Genomic DNA, 14,678 nt, shown 5'->3' on the forward strand with positions numbered 1-14,678 from the left:
ATTTCGATTCTTGCTTTGCTAAATGATTTCACCCATTGCTCGAAAAAGGACGACTTTCACGTTTACACGGAACACGAAACACGCCGGACTACAGGGAAAATGCACAAAGCTGAGCAGGCCGTGTTCCAAATCATACCGTGCAGCATTTATTCAGTCACTGTGTCTGTTTTGCAGAATAAGGGTCCCAAAGAAAGTTCTCTACCCTAAAACCGGAAGTCGCATTACATTCCGAGAGCGACAGATCACATTGTGAGGATGCTCTGCCCTCGGAGCCTGTTCGAGATGACACTTTCCGTGCCTTTTACCTTAACCGTGCAATTTGCTGCAGAGATGTTCACTCCTGGACATGAGCCACATGGAAACCAAGTGAGTCGGAAGCCTGTGCGGGAATCGACGAGAAGCGACTCAATACATTTTGCTAACTTCCATGGTGCTTCTTAGAAATGGAGTTTCTGTTCACCTCAATCTAAAAGGCAGTTTCTGAACATAGTAACAGAACTCAAAAGGTAATTACCTCACCCCACCCCCACTCCGGAAGAGGTGCTAACTGCCCTTGATTGCTTTTTGTTCTCGATGTGAAGAGCTCTCACGCCTGAGTCACCTTCACGTCTCCGTTTGCTGAGTGAATCACAAAGAAGGAGTTTCACCAGAGCTTCAATTGCCACACTACTCCACTCGCCCTCTCCGTGAACATTTTCCTGCTCGTCAGTGATTTAAAGAAAATTAAATGGATGCGATGTCATTCTGTAGCCTCTCTGTCGATTCCTCCGTTACAGTTCCAACATGGCTTAGATCTCGGGGCGCACCTTAATACTAGCGACGCTATGACAGCACAGGTCCGGAGGTTCCTCTCAGAGTGTATGTTTTTTTTTCATTGCTGTTGCTGATTGAATGAGCCACTAACGTGCGAACTGCTCCAAAACATGATTCAGGACCTCCGGTGCCAACTCTCGCGCGTTGAATAACGACAGACAGCTTCCAAATGAAGCCTTTCAGAGACGACTTTGGGGTACGTTTGACAGACAGACAAGTTCAGGAATTCGTGGTGCGCTGTGACACCAGCGCATCAGCTTCTTCCCTGCCTTTGAACCGGGTCGCCTGCGCAAGGAATGCAAATGCGGTACTGCTTTTCGTGGAAGGATCAGAACGCGGCAACTACACTCTCAAACAGAATGGCATATGATCAGAACCAGGTTGGAGAAAAACTTTATAACGCTTTGCACAGTAATGAAATGGAGTTGCCTTGCATTTCACTACGAGAGCAGATTCGTTCAAGCAAATTCGAAGGCAGGTTTGCAGATGGGAAAGCAAGCAAGGAAGCTCCGTTCTTGTGCATGTGAAAGGCTGCTCTTGAAAAAGAAAGCAGTTTCTGCCCAGTTTCGAACTGGGGACCTTCCGCGTGTTAGGCGAACGTGATGACCACTACACTACAGAAACCAGCCGAGGCTACCGCACTGCAGCTCAGTGGCATCCAGCACTGAAAGTTGAAGCAATTCTACGTTTCACCTTTCTGTTTCCAATAGCTTGTTATTGTCCAGCGAAATTAACATCTTGAAAACGTAAAAGAAACCACGTGAAATTGATGACAAAATATAGACAAGGATGTCGTCAATGTTTGGACCGTAGGGCGAGGTGGAATAAGCTGGGACGACTTTCCCCGCAGCATAACGGCTGCGACATGATCTTATGGAAGGGTTGTAAACTGAGTATTTATGTGTTTTACCCATGTTGGGGTGAGTTGAAAAATCGAGAGCATCGGTTTAAGGTGAGTGGGCTGAAATTGACAAAGGACCTGCGGCACATTTCCCACACAGAAGGTTGTGCGTGTTTGGAATGAGCTACCAGAGGAAGTGGAGGAGGCGATTACACTCAGAAAATTGCAAAGGTAATCGGATGAGTTTCTGGATAGGATGGGTTTAGCGGGATTGGGGCCAAATGCTGGGGAACGGGACTTGTTTAACTTTGGCTAGGTGGTGAGCATGGACGAGATACACCGAAGTATCTGATTCCACGCGGTGTACCCCAATACCGTCGTGTTGCTTACACCGGCTTTAAAGGATTACTTTTTAGCAGAGCTTGCCGTCGCAGTCTGTGGCACAATCGTTTCGTCTGTTCGACTGCTCACGGGAAAGGTAGTATTGTGAAACACTGCAGAAACGAGCGACTTCCTTACTTTTGCTCCGACTGAGCATACTCCGTGAAATTTTCCCAGACCCTCAGTTGAGGATTTTTGCTGCTGGAAGTTACCTCAGAAACCCTGTTAACTCGTAATGTACTGAGCGAATCGCAAAACAGTAAGCATTTAACACGGAACACAAACAAAACTGGCATGCCTAATGCATTTTCAGACACAGAGATGCATGAAAGCTAAATGTGAGACAGTCCGAGGGCATGAGTCATAAAGTAATCTCACAACTAACAACAGGGCAATTCCAAACTACTCTTTCAAACATACTGCAGCCTTAGTGCACCAACACTTCCCAGACAATGCTGAAAAGAGAGAAAGAAAGAACATAATAAGAAGGGGCCATAAAAAGTGAATTTCACCAATCACAGTCTCGATGAGATTCCCTTTCCGTTCCGATGCCTCCAGGACGGAAATAAAGGAAATGGGAGAAATTCAATAACATGTGACATCGAAATTCATTGGATCGATTTCCCCATTGACCAGAAAACCAAATAACGACGAGTCGAGTCACCACATTACGAGTTAACAGGGTTTCTGAGGTAACTTCCAGCAGCAAAAATCCTCAACTGTGGGTCCGGGGAAATTTCACGGAGTATGGTCAGTCGGAGCAAAAGTAAGTAAGCCGTTCGTTTCTGCCGTGTTTCATCACAACAGCGATGAAATAACAGTCTCCATTCGGTTCCAGTAAACGCTCAAATTGCGATTTTCCGCGTGGCACTGTCCCACACCACAGTTAATTCCCCGGGAAGCAAACCCATTTTACTTTTGTTTTCAACATCAATACAGTGGGGGCGGAAACAGCATTTTAACAAGCTGCAGCATTGGAGTTAAACAGCAGAAATGGCAGTGGCGGGATTCGAACCCGCGCCCCTTTCAAAACTGGAACCTGGATCCAGCGCCTTAGACCGCTCGGCCACACTACCAGCCGACCGCACAGCCCCTTTTCTTGCATTTCTAATTGTGCCCCTGCATAACAACAGACGCAAAGTCACATGAAAAGGGTTCCATAATCCCTCTCCGACTCGCACAGCTGCTGGGATGTGCCCGGCTGCAATGTCAATGTCGCAGCAGATAATGATAGCCCATCAATCCAGACAAAAATCAATTTTAAGCTGAGTCTATCTTCTCGGACTCTTTTCAGCTACAAATGTATCTGTGAGTGCGTGACAATATATGTTCGCTTATGATTTGGTCAAATAACCATGAGCTGCTTGACATTACTGCAATTTCGATTCTTGCTTTGCTAAATGATTTCACCCATTGCTCGAAAAAGGACGACTTTCACGTTTACACGGAACACGAAACACGCCGGACTACAGGGAAAATGCACAAAGCTGAGCAGGCCGTGTTCCAAATCATACCGTGCAGCATTTATTCAGTCACTGTGTCTGTTTTGCAGAATAAGGGTCCCAAAGAAAGTTCTCTACCCTAAAACCGGAGGTCGCATTACATTCCGAGAGCGACAGATCACATTGTGAGGATGCTCTGCCCTCGGAGCCTGTTCGAGATGACACTTTCCGTGCCTTTTACCTTAACCGTGCAATTTGCTGCAGAGATGTTCACTCCTGGACATGAGCCACATGGAAACCAAGTGAGTCGGAAGCCTGTGCGGGAATCGACGAGAAGCGACTCAATACATTTTGCTAACTTCCATGGTGCTTCTTAGAAATGGAGTTTCTGTTCACCTCAATCTAAAAGGCAGTTTCTGAACATAGTAACAGAACTCAAAAGGTAATTACCTCACCCCACCCCCACTCCGGAAGAGGTGCTAACTGCCCTTGATTGCTTTTTGTTCTCGATGTGAAGAGCTCTCACGCCTGAGTCACCTTCACGTCTCCGTTTGCTGAGTGAATCACAAAGAAGGAGTTTCACCAGAGCTTCAATTGCCACACTACTCCACTCGCCCTCTCCGTGAACATTTTCCTGCTCGTCAGTGATTTAAAGAAAATTAAATGGATGCGATGTCATTCTGTAGCCTCTCTGTCGATTCCTCCGTTACAGTTCCAACATGGCTTAGATCTCGGGGCGCACCTTAATACTAGCGACGCTATGACAGCACAGGTCCGGAGGTTCCTCTCAGAGTGTATGTTTTTTTTTCATTGCTGTTGCTGATTGAATGAGCCACTAACGTGCGAACTGCTCCAAAACATGATTCAGGACCTCCGGTGCCAACTCTCGCGCGTTGAATAACGACAGACAGCTTCCAAATGAAGCCTTTCAGAGACGACTTTGGGGTACGTTTGACAGACAGACAAGTTCAGGAATTCGTGGTGCGCTGTGACACCAGCGCATCAGCTTCTTCCCTGCCTTTGAACCGGGTCGCCTGCGCAAGGAATGCAAATGCGGTACTGCTTTTCGTGGAAGGATCAGAACGCGGCAACTACACTCTCAAACAGAATGGCATATGATCAGAACCAGGTTGGAGAAAAACTTTATAACGCTTTGCACAGTAATGAAATGGAGTTGCCTTGCATTTCACTACGAGAGCAGATTCGTTCAAGCAAATTCGAAGGCAGGTTTGCAGATGGGAAAGCAAGCAAGGAAGCTCCGTTCTTGTGCATGTGAAAGGCTGCTCTTGAAAAAGAAAGCAGTTTCTGCCCAGTTTCGAACTGGGGACCTTCCGCGTGTTAGGCGAACGTGATGACCACTACACTACAGAAACCAGCCGAGGCTACCGCACTGCAGCTCAGTGGCATCCAGCACTGAAAGTTGAAGCAATTCTACGTTTCACCTTTCTGTTTCCAATAGCTTGTTATTGTCCAGCGAAATTAACATCTTGAAAACGTAAAAGAAACCACGTGAAATTGATGACAAAATATAGACAAGGATGTCGTCAATGTTTGGACCGTAGGGCGAGGTGGAATAAGCTGGGACGACTTTCCCCGCAGCATAACGGCTGCGACATGATCTTATGGAAGGGTTGTAAACTGAGTATTTATGTGTTTTACCCATGTTGGGGTGAGTTGAAAAATCGAGAGCATCGGTTTAAGGTGAGTGGGCTGAAATTGACAAAGGACCTGCGGCACATTTCCCACACAGAAGGTTGTGCGTGTTTGGAATGAGCTACCAGAGGAAGTGGAGGAGGCGATTACACTCAGAAAATTGCAAAGGTAATCGGATGAGTTTCTGGATAGGATGGGTTTAGCGGGATTGGGGCCAAATGCTGGGGAACGGGACTTGTTTAACTTTGGCTAGGTGGTGAGCATGGACGAGATACACCGAAGTATCTGATTCCACGCGGTGTACCCCAATACCGTCGTGTTGCTTACACCGGCTTTAAAGGATTACTTTTTAGCAGAGCTTGCCGTCGCAGTCTGTGGCACAATCGTTTCGTCTGTTCGACTGCTCACGGGAAAGGTAGTATTGTGAAACACTGCAGAAACGAGCGACTTCCTTACTTTTGCTCCGACTGAGCATACTCCGTGAAATTTTCCCAGACCCTCAGTTGAGGATTTTTGCTGCTGGAAGTTACCTCAGAAACCCTGTTAACTCGTAATGTACTGAGCGAATCGCAAAACAGTAAGCATTTAACACGGAACACAAACAAAACTGGCATGCCTAATGCATTTTCAGACACAGAGATGCATGAAAGCTAAATGTGAGACAGTCCGAGGGCATGAGTCATAAAGTAATCTCACAACTAACAACAGGGCAATTCCAAACTACTCTTTCAAACATACTGCAGCCTTAGTGCACCAACACTTCCCAGACAATGCTGAAAAGAGAGAAAGAAAGAACATAATAAGAAGGGGCCATAAAAAGTGAATTTCACCAATCACAGTCTCGATGAGATTCCCTTTCCGTTCCGATGCCTCCAGGACGGAAATAAAGGAAATGGGAGAAATTCAATAACATGTGACATCGAAATTCATTGGATCGATTTCCCCATTGACCAGAAAACCAAATAACGACGAGTCGAGTCACCACATTACGAGTTAACAGGGTTTCTGAGGTAACTTCCAGCAGCAAAAATCCTCAACTGTGGGTCCGGGGAAATTTCACGGAGTATGGTCAGTCGGAGCAAAAGTAAGTAAGCCGTTCGTTTCTGCCGTGTTTCATCACAACAGCGATGAAATAACAGTCTCCATTCGGTTCCAGTAAACGCTCAAATTGCGATTTTCCGCGTGGCACTGTCCCACACCACAGTTAATTCCCCGGGAAGCAAACCCATTTTACTTTTGTTTTCAACATCAATACAGTGGGGGCGGAAACAGCATTTTAACAAGCTGCAGCATTGGAGTTAAACAGCAGAAATGGCAGTGGCGGGATTCGAACCCGCGCCCCTTTCAAAACTGGAACCTGGATCCAGCGCCTTAGACCGCTCGGCCACACTACCAGCCGACCGCACAGCCCCTTTTCTTGCATTTCTAATTGTGCCCCTGCATAACAACAGACGCAAAGTCACATGAAAAGGGTTCCATGATCCCTCTCCGACTCGCACAGCTGCTGGGATGTGCCCAGCTGCAATGTCAATGTCGCAGCAGATAATGATAGCCCATCAATCCAGACAAAAATCAATTTTAAGCTGAGTCTATCTTCTCGGACTCTTTTCAGCTACAAATGTATCTGTGAGTGCGTGACAATATATGTTCGCTTATGATTTGGTCAAATAACCATGAGCTGCTTGACATTACTGCAATTTCGATTCTTGCTTTGCTAAATGATTTCACCCATTGCTCGAAAAAGGACGACTTTCACGTTTACACGGAACACGAAACACGCCGGACTACAGGGAAAATGCACAAAGCTGAGCAGGCCGTGTTCCAAATCATACCGTGCAGCATTTATTCAGTCACTGTGTCTGTTTTGCAGAATAAGGGTCCCAAAGAAAGTTCTCTACCCTAAAACCGGAAGTCGCATTACATTCCGAGAGCGACAGATCACATTGTGAGGATGCTCTGACCTCGGAGCCAGTTCGAGATGACACTTTCCGTGCCTTTTACCTTAACCGTGCAATTTGCTGCAGAGATGTTCACTCCTGGACATGAGCCACATGGAAACCAAGTGAGTCGGAAACCTGTGCGGGAATCGACGAGAAGCGACTCAATACATTTTGCTAACTTCCATGGTGCTTCTTAGAAATGGAGTTTCTGTTCACCTCAATCTAAAAGGCAGTTTCTGAACATAGTAACAGAACTCAAAAGGTAATTACCTCACCCCACCCCCACTCCGGAAGAGGTGCTAACTGCCCTTGATTGCTTTTTGTTCTCGATGTGAAGAGCTCTCACGCCTGAGTCACCTTCACGTCTCCGTTTGCTGAGTGAATCACAAAGAAGGAGTTTCACCAGAGCTTCAATTGCCACACTACTCCACTCGCCCTCTCCGTGAACATTTTCCTGCTCGTCAGTGATTTAAAGAAAATTAAATGGATGCGATGTCATTCTGTAGCCTCTCTGTCGATTCCTCCGTTACAGTTCCAACATGGCTTAGATCTCGGGGCGCACCTTAATACTAGCGACGCTATGACAGCACAGGTCCGGAGGTTCCTCTCAGAGTGTATGTTTTTTTTTCATTGCTGTTGCTGATTGAATGAGCCACTAACGTGCGAACTGCTCCAAAACATGATTCAGGACCTCCGGTGCCAACTCTCGCGCGTTGAATAACGACAGACAGCTTCCAAATGAAGCCTTTCCGAGACGACTTTGGGGTACGTTTGACAGACAGACAAGTTCAGGAATTCGTGGTGCGCTGTGACACCAGCGCATCAGCTTCTTCCCTGCCTTTGAACCGGGTCGCCTGCGCAAGGAATGCAAATGCGGTACTGCTTTTCGTGGAAGGATCAGAACGCGGCAACTACACTCTCAAACAGAATGGCATATGATCAGAACCAGGTTGGAGAAAAACTTTATAACGCTTTGCACAGTAATGAAATGGAGTTGCCTTGCATTTCACTACGAGAGCAGATTCGTTCAAGCAAATTCGAAGGCAGGTTTGCAGATGGGAAAGCAAGCAAGGAAGCTCCGTTCTTGTGCATGTGAAAGGCTGCTCTTGAAAAAGAAAGCAGTTTCTGCCCAGTTTCGAACTGGGGACCTTCCGCGTGTTAGGCGAACGTGATGACCACTACACTACAGAAACCAGCCGAGGCTACCGCACTGCAGCTCAGTGGCATCCAGCACTGAAAGTTGAAGCAATTCTACGTTTCACCTTTCTGTTTCCAATAGCTTGTTATTGTCCAGCGAAATTAACATCTTGAAAACGTAAAAGAAACCACGTGAAATTGATGACAAAATATAGACAAGGATGTCGTCAATGTTTGGACCGTAGGGCGAGGTGGAATAAGCTGGGACGACTTTCCCCGCAGCATAACGGCTGCGACATGATCTTATGGAAGGGTTGTAAACTGAGTATTTATGTGTTTTACCCATGTTGGGGTGAGTTGAAAAATCGAGAGCATCGGTTTAAGGTGAGTGGGCTGAAATTGACAAAGGACCTGCGGCACATTTCCCACACAGAAGGTTGTGCGTGTTTGGAATGAGCTACCAGAGGAAGTGGAGGAGGCGATTACACTCAGAAAATTGCAAAGGTAATCGGATGAGTTTCTGGATAGGATGGGTTTAGCGGGATTGGGGCCAAATGCTGGGGAACGGGACTTGTTTAACTTTGGCTAGGTGGTGAGCATGGACGAGATACACCGAAGTATCTGATTCCACGCGGTGTACCCCAATACCGTCGTGTTGCTTACACCGGCTTTAAAGGATTACTTTTTAGCAGAGCTTGCCGTCGCAGTCTGTGGCACAATCGTTTCGTCTGTTCGACTGCTCACGGGAAAGGTAGTATTGTGAAACACTGCAGAAACGAGCGACTTCCTTACTTTTGCTCCGACTGACCATACTCCGTGAAATTTTCCCAGACCCTCAGTTGAGGATTTTTGCTGCTGGAAGTTACCTCAGAAACCCTGTTAACTCGTAATGTACTGAGCGAATCGCAAAACAGTAAGCATTTAACACGGAACACAAACAAAACTGGCATGCCTAATGCATTTTCAGACACAGAGATGCATGAAAGCTAAATGTGAGACAGTCCGAGGGCATGAGTCATAAAGTAATCTCACAACTAACAACAGGGCAATTCCAAACTACTCTTTCAAACATACTGCAGCCTTAGTGCACCAACACTTCCCAGACAATGCTGAAAAGAGAGAAAGAAAGAACATAATAAGAAGGGGCCATAAAAAGTGAATTTCACCAATCACAGTCTCGATGAGATTCCCTTTCCGTTCCGATGCCTCCAGGACGGAAATAAAGGAAATGGGAGAAATTCAATAACATGTGACTTCGAAATTCATTGGATCGATTTCCCCATTGACCAGAAAACCAAATAACGACGAGTCGAGTCACCACATTACGAGTTAACAGGGTTTCTGAGGTAACTTCCAGCAGCAAAAATCCTCAACTGTGGGTCCGGGGAAATTTCACGGAGTATGGTCAGTCGGAGCAAAAGTAAGTAAGCCGTTCGTTTCTGCCGTGTTTCATCACAACAGCGATGAAATAACAGTCTCCATTCGGTTCCAGTAAACGCTCAAATTGCGATTTTCCGCGTGGCACTGTCCCACACCACAGTTAATTCCCCGGGAAGCAAACCCATTTTACTTTTGTTTTCAACATCAATACAGTGGGGGCGGAAACAGCATTTTAACAAGCTGCAGCATTGGAGTTAAACAGCAGAAATGGCAGTGGCGGGATTCGAACCCGCGCCCCTTTCAAAACTGGAACCTGGATCCAGCGCCTTAGACCGCTCGGCCACACTACCAGCCGACCGCACGGCCCCTTTTCTTGCATTTCTAATTGTGCCCCTGCATAACAACAGACGCAAAGTCACATGAAAAGGGTTCCATGATCCCTCTCCGACTCGCACAGCTGCTGGGATGTGCCCAGCTGCAATGTCAATGTCGCAGCAGATAATGATAGCCCATCAATCCAGACAAAAATCAATTTTAAGCTGAGTCTATCTTCTCGGACTCTTTTCAGCTACAAATGTATCTGTGAGTGCGTGACAATATATGTTCGCTTATGATTTGGTCAAATAACCATGAGCTGCTTGACATTACTGCAATTTCGATTCTTGCTTTGCTAAATGATTTCACCCATTGCTCGAAAAAGGACGACTTTCACGTTTACACGGAACACGAAACACGCCGGACTACAGGGAAAATGCACAAAGCTGAGCAGGCCGTGTTCCAAATCATACCGTGCAGCATTTATTCAGTCACTGTGTCTGTTTTGCAGAATAAGGGTCCCAAAGAAAGTTCTCTACCCTAAAACCGGAAGTCGCATTACATTCCGAGAGCGACAGATCACATTGTGAGGATGCTCTGACCTCGGAGCCTGTTCGAGATGACACTTTCCGTGCCTTTTACCTTAACCGTGCAATTTGCTGCAGAGATGTTCACTCCTGGACATGAGCCACATGGAAACCAAGTGAGTCGGAAACCTGTGCGGGAATCGACGAGAAGCGACTCAATACATTTTGCTAACTTCCATGGTGCTTCTTAGAAATGGAGTTTCTGTTCACCTCAATCTAAAAGGCAGTTTCTGAACATAGTAACAGAACTCAAAAGGTAATTACCTCACCCCACCCCCACTCCGGAAGAGGTGCTAACTGCCCTTGATTGCTTTTTGTTCTCGATGTGAAGAGCTCTCACGCCTGAGTCACCTTCACGTCTCCGTTTGCTGAGTGAATCACAAAGAAGGAGTTTCACCAGAGCTTCAATTGCCACACTACTCCACTCGCCCTCTCCGTGAACATTTTCCTGCTCGTCAGTGATTTAAAGAAAATTAAATGGATGCGATGTCATTCTGTAGCCTCTCTGTCGATTCCTCCGTTACAGTTCCAACATGGCTTAGATCTCGGGGCGCACCTTAATACTAGCGACGCTATGACAGCACAGGTCCGGAGGTTCCTCTCAGAGTGTATGTTTTTTTTTCATTGCTGTTGCTGATTGAATGAGCCACTAACGTGCGAACTGCTCCAAAACATGATTCAGGACCTCCGGTGCCAACTCTCGCGCGTTGAATAACGACAGACAGCTTCCAAATGAAGCCTTTCCGAGACGACTTTGGGGTACGTTTGACAGACAGACAAGTTCAGGAATTCGTGGTGCGCTGTGACACCAGCGCATCAGCTTCTTCCCTGCCTTTGAACCGGGCCGCCTGCGCAAGGAATGCAAATGCGGTACTGCTTTTCGTGGAAGGATCAGAACGCGGCAACTACACTCTCAAACAGAATGGCATATGATCAGAACCAGGTTGGAGAAAAACTTTATAATGCTTTGCACAGTAATTAAATGGAGTTGCCTTGCATTTCACTACGAGAGCAGATTCGTTCATGCAAATTCGAAGGCAGGTTTGCAGATGGGAAAGCAAGCAAGGAAGCTCCGTTCTTGTGCATGTGAAAGGCTGCACTTGAAAAAGAAAGCAGTTTCTGCCCAGTTTCGAACTGGGGACATTTCGCGTGCGAGGCGAACGTGACGACCACTACACCACAGAAACCAGCCGAGGCTACCGTACTGCAGCTCAGTGGCATCCAGCACTGAAAGTTGAAGCAATTCTACGTTTCACCTTTGTGTTTCCAATAGCTTGTTATTGTCCAGCGAAATTAACATCTTGAAAACGTAAAAAAACCACGTGAAATTGATGACAAAATATAGACAAGGATGTCGTCAATGTTTGGACCGTAGGGCGAGGTGGAATAAGCTGGGACGACTTTCCCCGCAGCATAACGGCTGCGACATGATCTTATGGAAGGGTTGTAAACTGAGTATTTATGTGTTTTACCCAAGTTGGGGTGAGTTGAAAAATCGAGAGCATCGATTTAAGGTGAGTGGGCTGAAATTGACAAAGGACCTGCGGCACATTTCCCACACAGAAGGTTGTGCGTGTTTGGAATGAGCTACCAGAGGAAGTGGAGGAGGCGATTACACTCAGAAAATTGCAAAGGTAATCGGATGAGTTTCTGGATAGGATGGGTTTAGCGTAGGGCGAGGTGGAATAAGCTGGGACGACTTTCCCCTCAGCATAACGGCTGCGACATGACCTTATGGAAGGGTTGTAAACTGAGTATTTATGTGTTTTATACAAGTTGGGGTGAGTTGAAAAATCGAGAGCAAAGGTATTTCAAAGGGCGCAACTTAATGATTTACATCTTTTTATCAAACAGTTGATAGAACGACCGAGCAACAGTGAAACCAAACAACCAAGGCTCGATGGCGATTTGAAGTCAGACATTCTCCCATGCCAGCATTAACACCAGCTTCTAAGTGAAGATCGTGCCCTAGACACTCTTACATTTCCAACACCAAACCAGCTGAGATTCTTTTAGGTCCAAATACATCCCAATTTGTTCTCAGATTTCTAAGCATCCAAGTATATAAAGAATATCGCCTTGTCATTCCATCTCCTTGTTCACGGGACAGTGCTGTTTATCCCTTCTGTTTGGACTAAGTTGTCTCCATCGGCAGAGTATTCAGCTATTTCCCTCCACCGACAAGCAGTGTGAGGAGAGGCAAGTGTGGTTACACTCTAAAACTCGCTCTCATCGGCACAGCCAGTTCCATCAAGTGCTGGGAATCAGCAAGTTTGATTAGGAACTTCCTGCAAATATCATTTATCTGAGCCAACGATAAAGATGTTAAGCTGGCGGGTAAGACTCAAATGTACTCCGGAATCTTTACCTCAGGTAAATTCATGTGAGGGCATTTTTGTGCAGCCTGTTTGTTGTTCAAAATCCATCTTCACACAGCAATCCTGCAGAAAGGCTTTTGCAACAGTAACATCAGCTTCTTTGCTGCAATCGAGCAGCAGTTAACATCTGAGCCCCAACTTTCCCAGATAAAGACAATCCGAGTGAAAGTCTCACTCACTGAGAGCCATCCCCATGTCCGTGAGCTGCGGGGCTGCAGACAGTTTAACGCAGAAGGTAGGGTTAACAATGAGACTTTGTTTCACCATCAGCCACTCTGTCCCAGAGACAGGAAGAGGGACAGCATCAATGTGTGGCGTCACTCGCGCGCCGACAGAAGCTGTTCAGCCCATCGAATCCATAACGACTCTCTGACGCTTGTATATCCCTGTGGTTATTCACAGTTGATGATGTATGTCTTAATAATGTGGAGCTGTGCTTGGATCGCAATTCTGTCTCCAACAAATTGATGGAATTGTAATTCACAGATTTTCATTTCACAGGGAGAACACTGCTGTGTGAAACGGCGTGGGGAATAACTGCAGGGCGTCATGCGCATAGAGAACTCTACGACATCTGATGTGTCTCATCTTCACCAGTTTATTGCCAGCTCTGGCAAGAGATTTTGTGAATCAGATCAGAGCACACCGACAGAGAACAGGTAAAGAGCTTCCAGTACTTCACAAGTGTGTTTCCTCATTTGTGTAAATTTCCCGTGTGTATCGGTATGAAATATTCATTTCAGATACATTGAATGAAAGGATGCAGAAAGTGAAACAACATGTAATGCGTAGAATGGAGAATTATTATGGAGAAACACTGGCGAATACAATACACACAATGAAACATGGAATTGTCAACGAGTAGAGGATGTTTTCAATCCATTATTTTCATGGTTATGAGCCCAATACGCTCCCGCTGGGCCGCTATGTTAGCGCTGACCATAGCAGTTTCACACAGACTTCAGCTTTTTGTCTGGCGTGTGGCATGTACCTCAGAGGATGATTTCAAAAGGTCTTCACGATTATTGTGTGACACACTGTGGTGCAGATGTGTCCCGGTTGTGTCAATGCAACCTGTGACTAACTTGCCACATTCTGTTAATTTAACTGTGATTTCACTCAAAATCACAAAATATGTCACAGTGCAAAGTGAGGCCATGCAGCCCACCTTCGCTGTGCTGGCACCAAACAATAGGGAAGCGTCTGTGTAGTTTGATTGATTGACTTTATTTGATTGTCACGAGAACAAAAGCAGGAACCAGGAACTGCTTATCTTGTTTCTTAAGACAGGCGTGAAAATTTGCACAGCATAAATACATCTCCCCGCTGTTAGTGAAATGATGAACAGCACAGTACAGTGCACAGAATATGGTCTGATCTCTGGGTTGTGGGCTCAGCACGCTCCAACTGGGACCCTCTGCTCACAGGATTTGAACACAAACAAAGGAATGACTCAGTGACAAAATCTGTTGAAACGGATTCTGTGAGGAATTGAAAGCAATGGAATGAGAAGCCCCACTGAGAGCGGGATGTAACATTATCTGTGAAGAGATTGTTTTCCAGACACGAGGAGAGAGCGCAGTGCTGTTTCCATGGGTCAATCAGGATAGATAGATTGAATCAGCGTCGAATGTTATTGTCGGGTGTCCTGTCGCTTAGACATACTGCACCTCTTGCACAATGGTGCAAAAGTTCGGACGTTTTGTGTAGAGGGGACAACTTCAAAATCGTTAATGAGGCAAAATGCACAAATGAGCAAAACAACAAAGCAACCACAGAAACTGGTGTTAGGTGACGAGGTAAATCTAATG

General features: G+C 46.1%; 4 non-coding genes across 4 annotated transcripts; all 4 read right to left on the reverse strand.

Annotated features, from left to right (window-relative positions):
* Positions 1 to 3,029: 3,029 nt before the first annotated feature.
* Positions 3,030 to 3,111, reverse strand: trnal-cag (transfer RNA leucine (anticodon CAG)). The gene has a single exon. It is a non-coding gene; the product is annotated as a tRNA-Leu (tRNA).
* Positions 3,112 to 6,442: 3,331 nt separating this feature from the next.
* Positions 6,443 to 6,524, reverse strand: trnal-cag (transfer RNA leucine (anticodon CAG)). The gene has a single exon. It is a non-coding gene; the product is annotated as a tRNA-Leu (tRNA).
* A 3,331-nt stretch (positions 6,525 to 9,855) lies between these two features.
* Positions 9,856 to 9,937, reverse strand: trnal-cag (transfer RNA leucine (anticodon CAG)). Its single transcript has one exon. It is a non-coding gene; the product is annotated as a tRNA-Leu (tRNA).
* A 1,666-nt stretch (positions 9,938 to 11,603) lies between these two features.
* trnaa-cgc (transfer RNA alanine (anticodon CGC)) lies at positions 11,604 to 11,676 on the reverse strand. The gene has a single exon. It is a non-coding gene; the product is annotated as a tRNA-Ala (tRNA).
* Positions 11,677 to 14,678: the final 3,002 nt, after the last annotated feature.

This window comes from Chiloscyllium punctatum, chromosome 31 (assembly GCF_047496795.1).
Source record: "Chiloscyllium punctatum isolate Juve2018m chromosome 31, sChiPun1.3, whole genome shotgun sequence".
In the NCBI taxonomy this organism is placed as follows: Eukaryota; Metazoa; Chordata; class Chondrichthyes; order Orectolobiformes; family Hemiscylliidae; genus Chiloscyllium; species Chiloscyllium punctatum.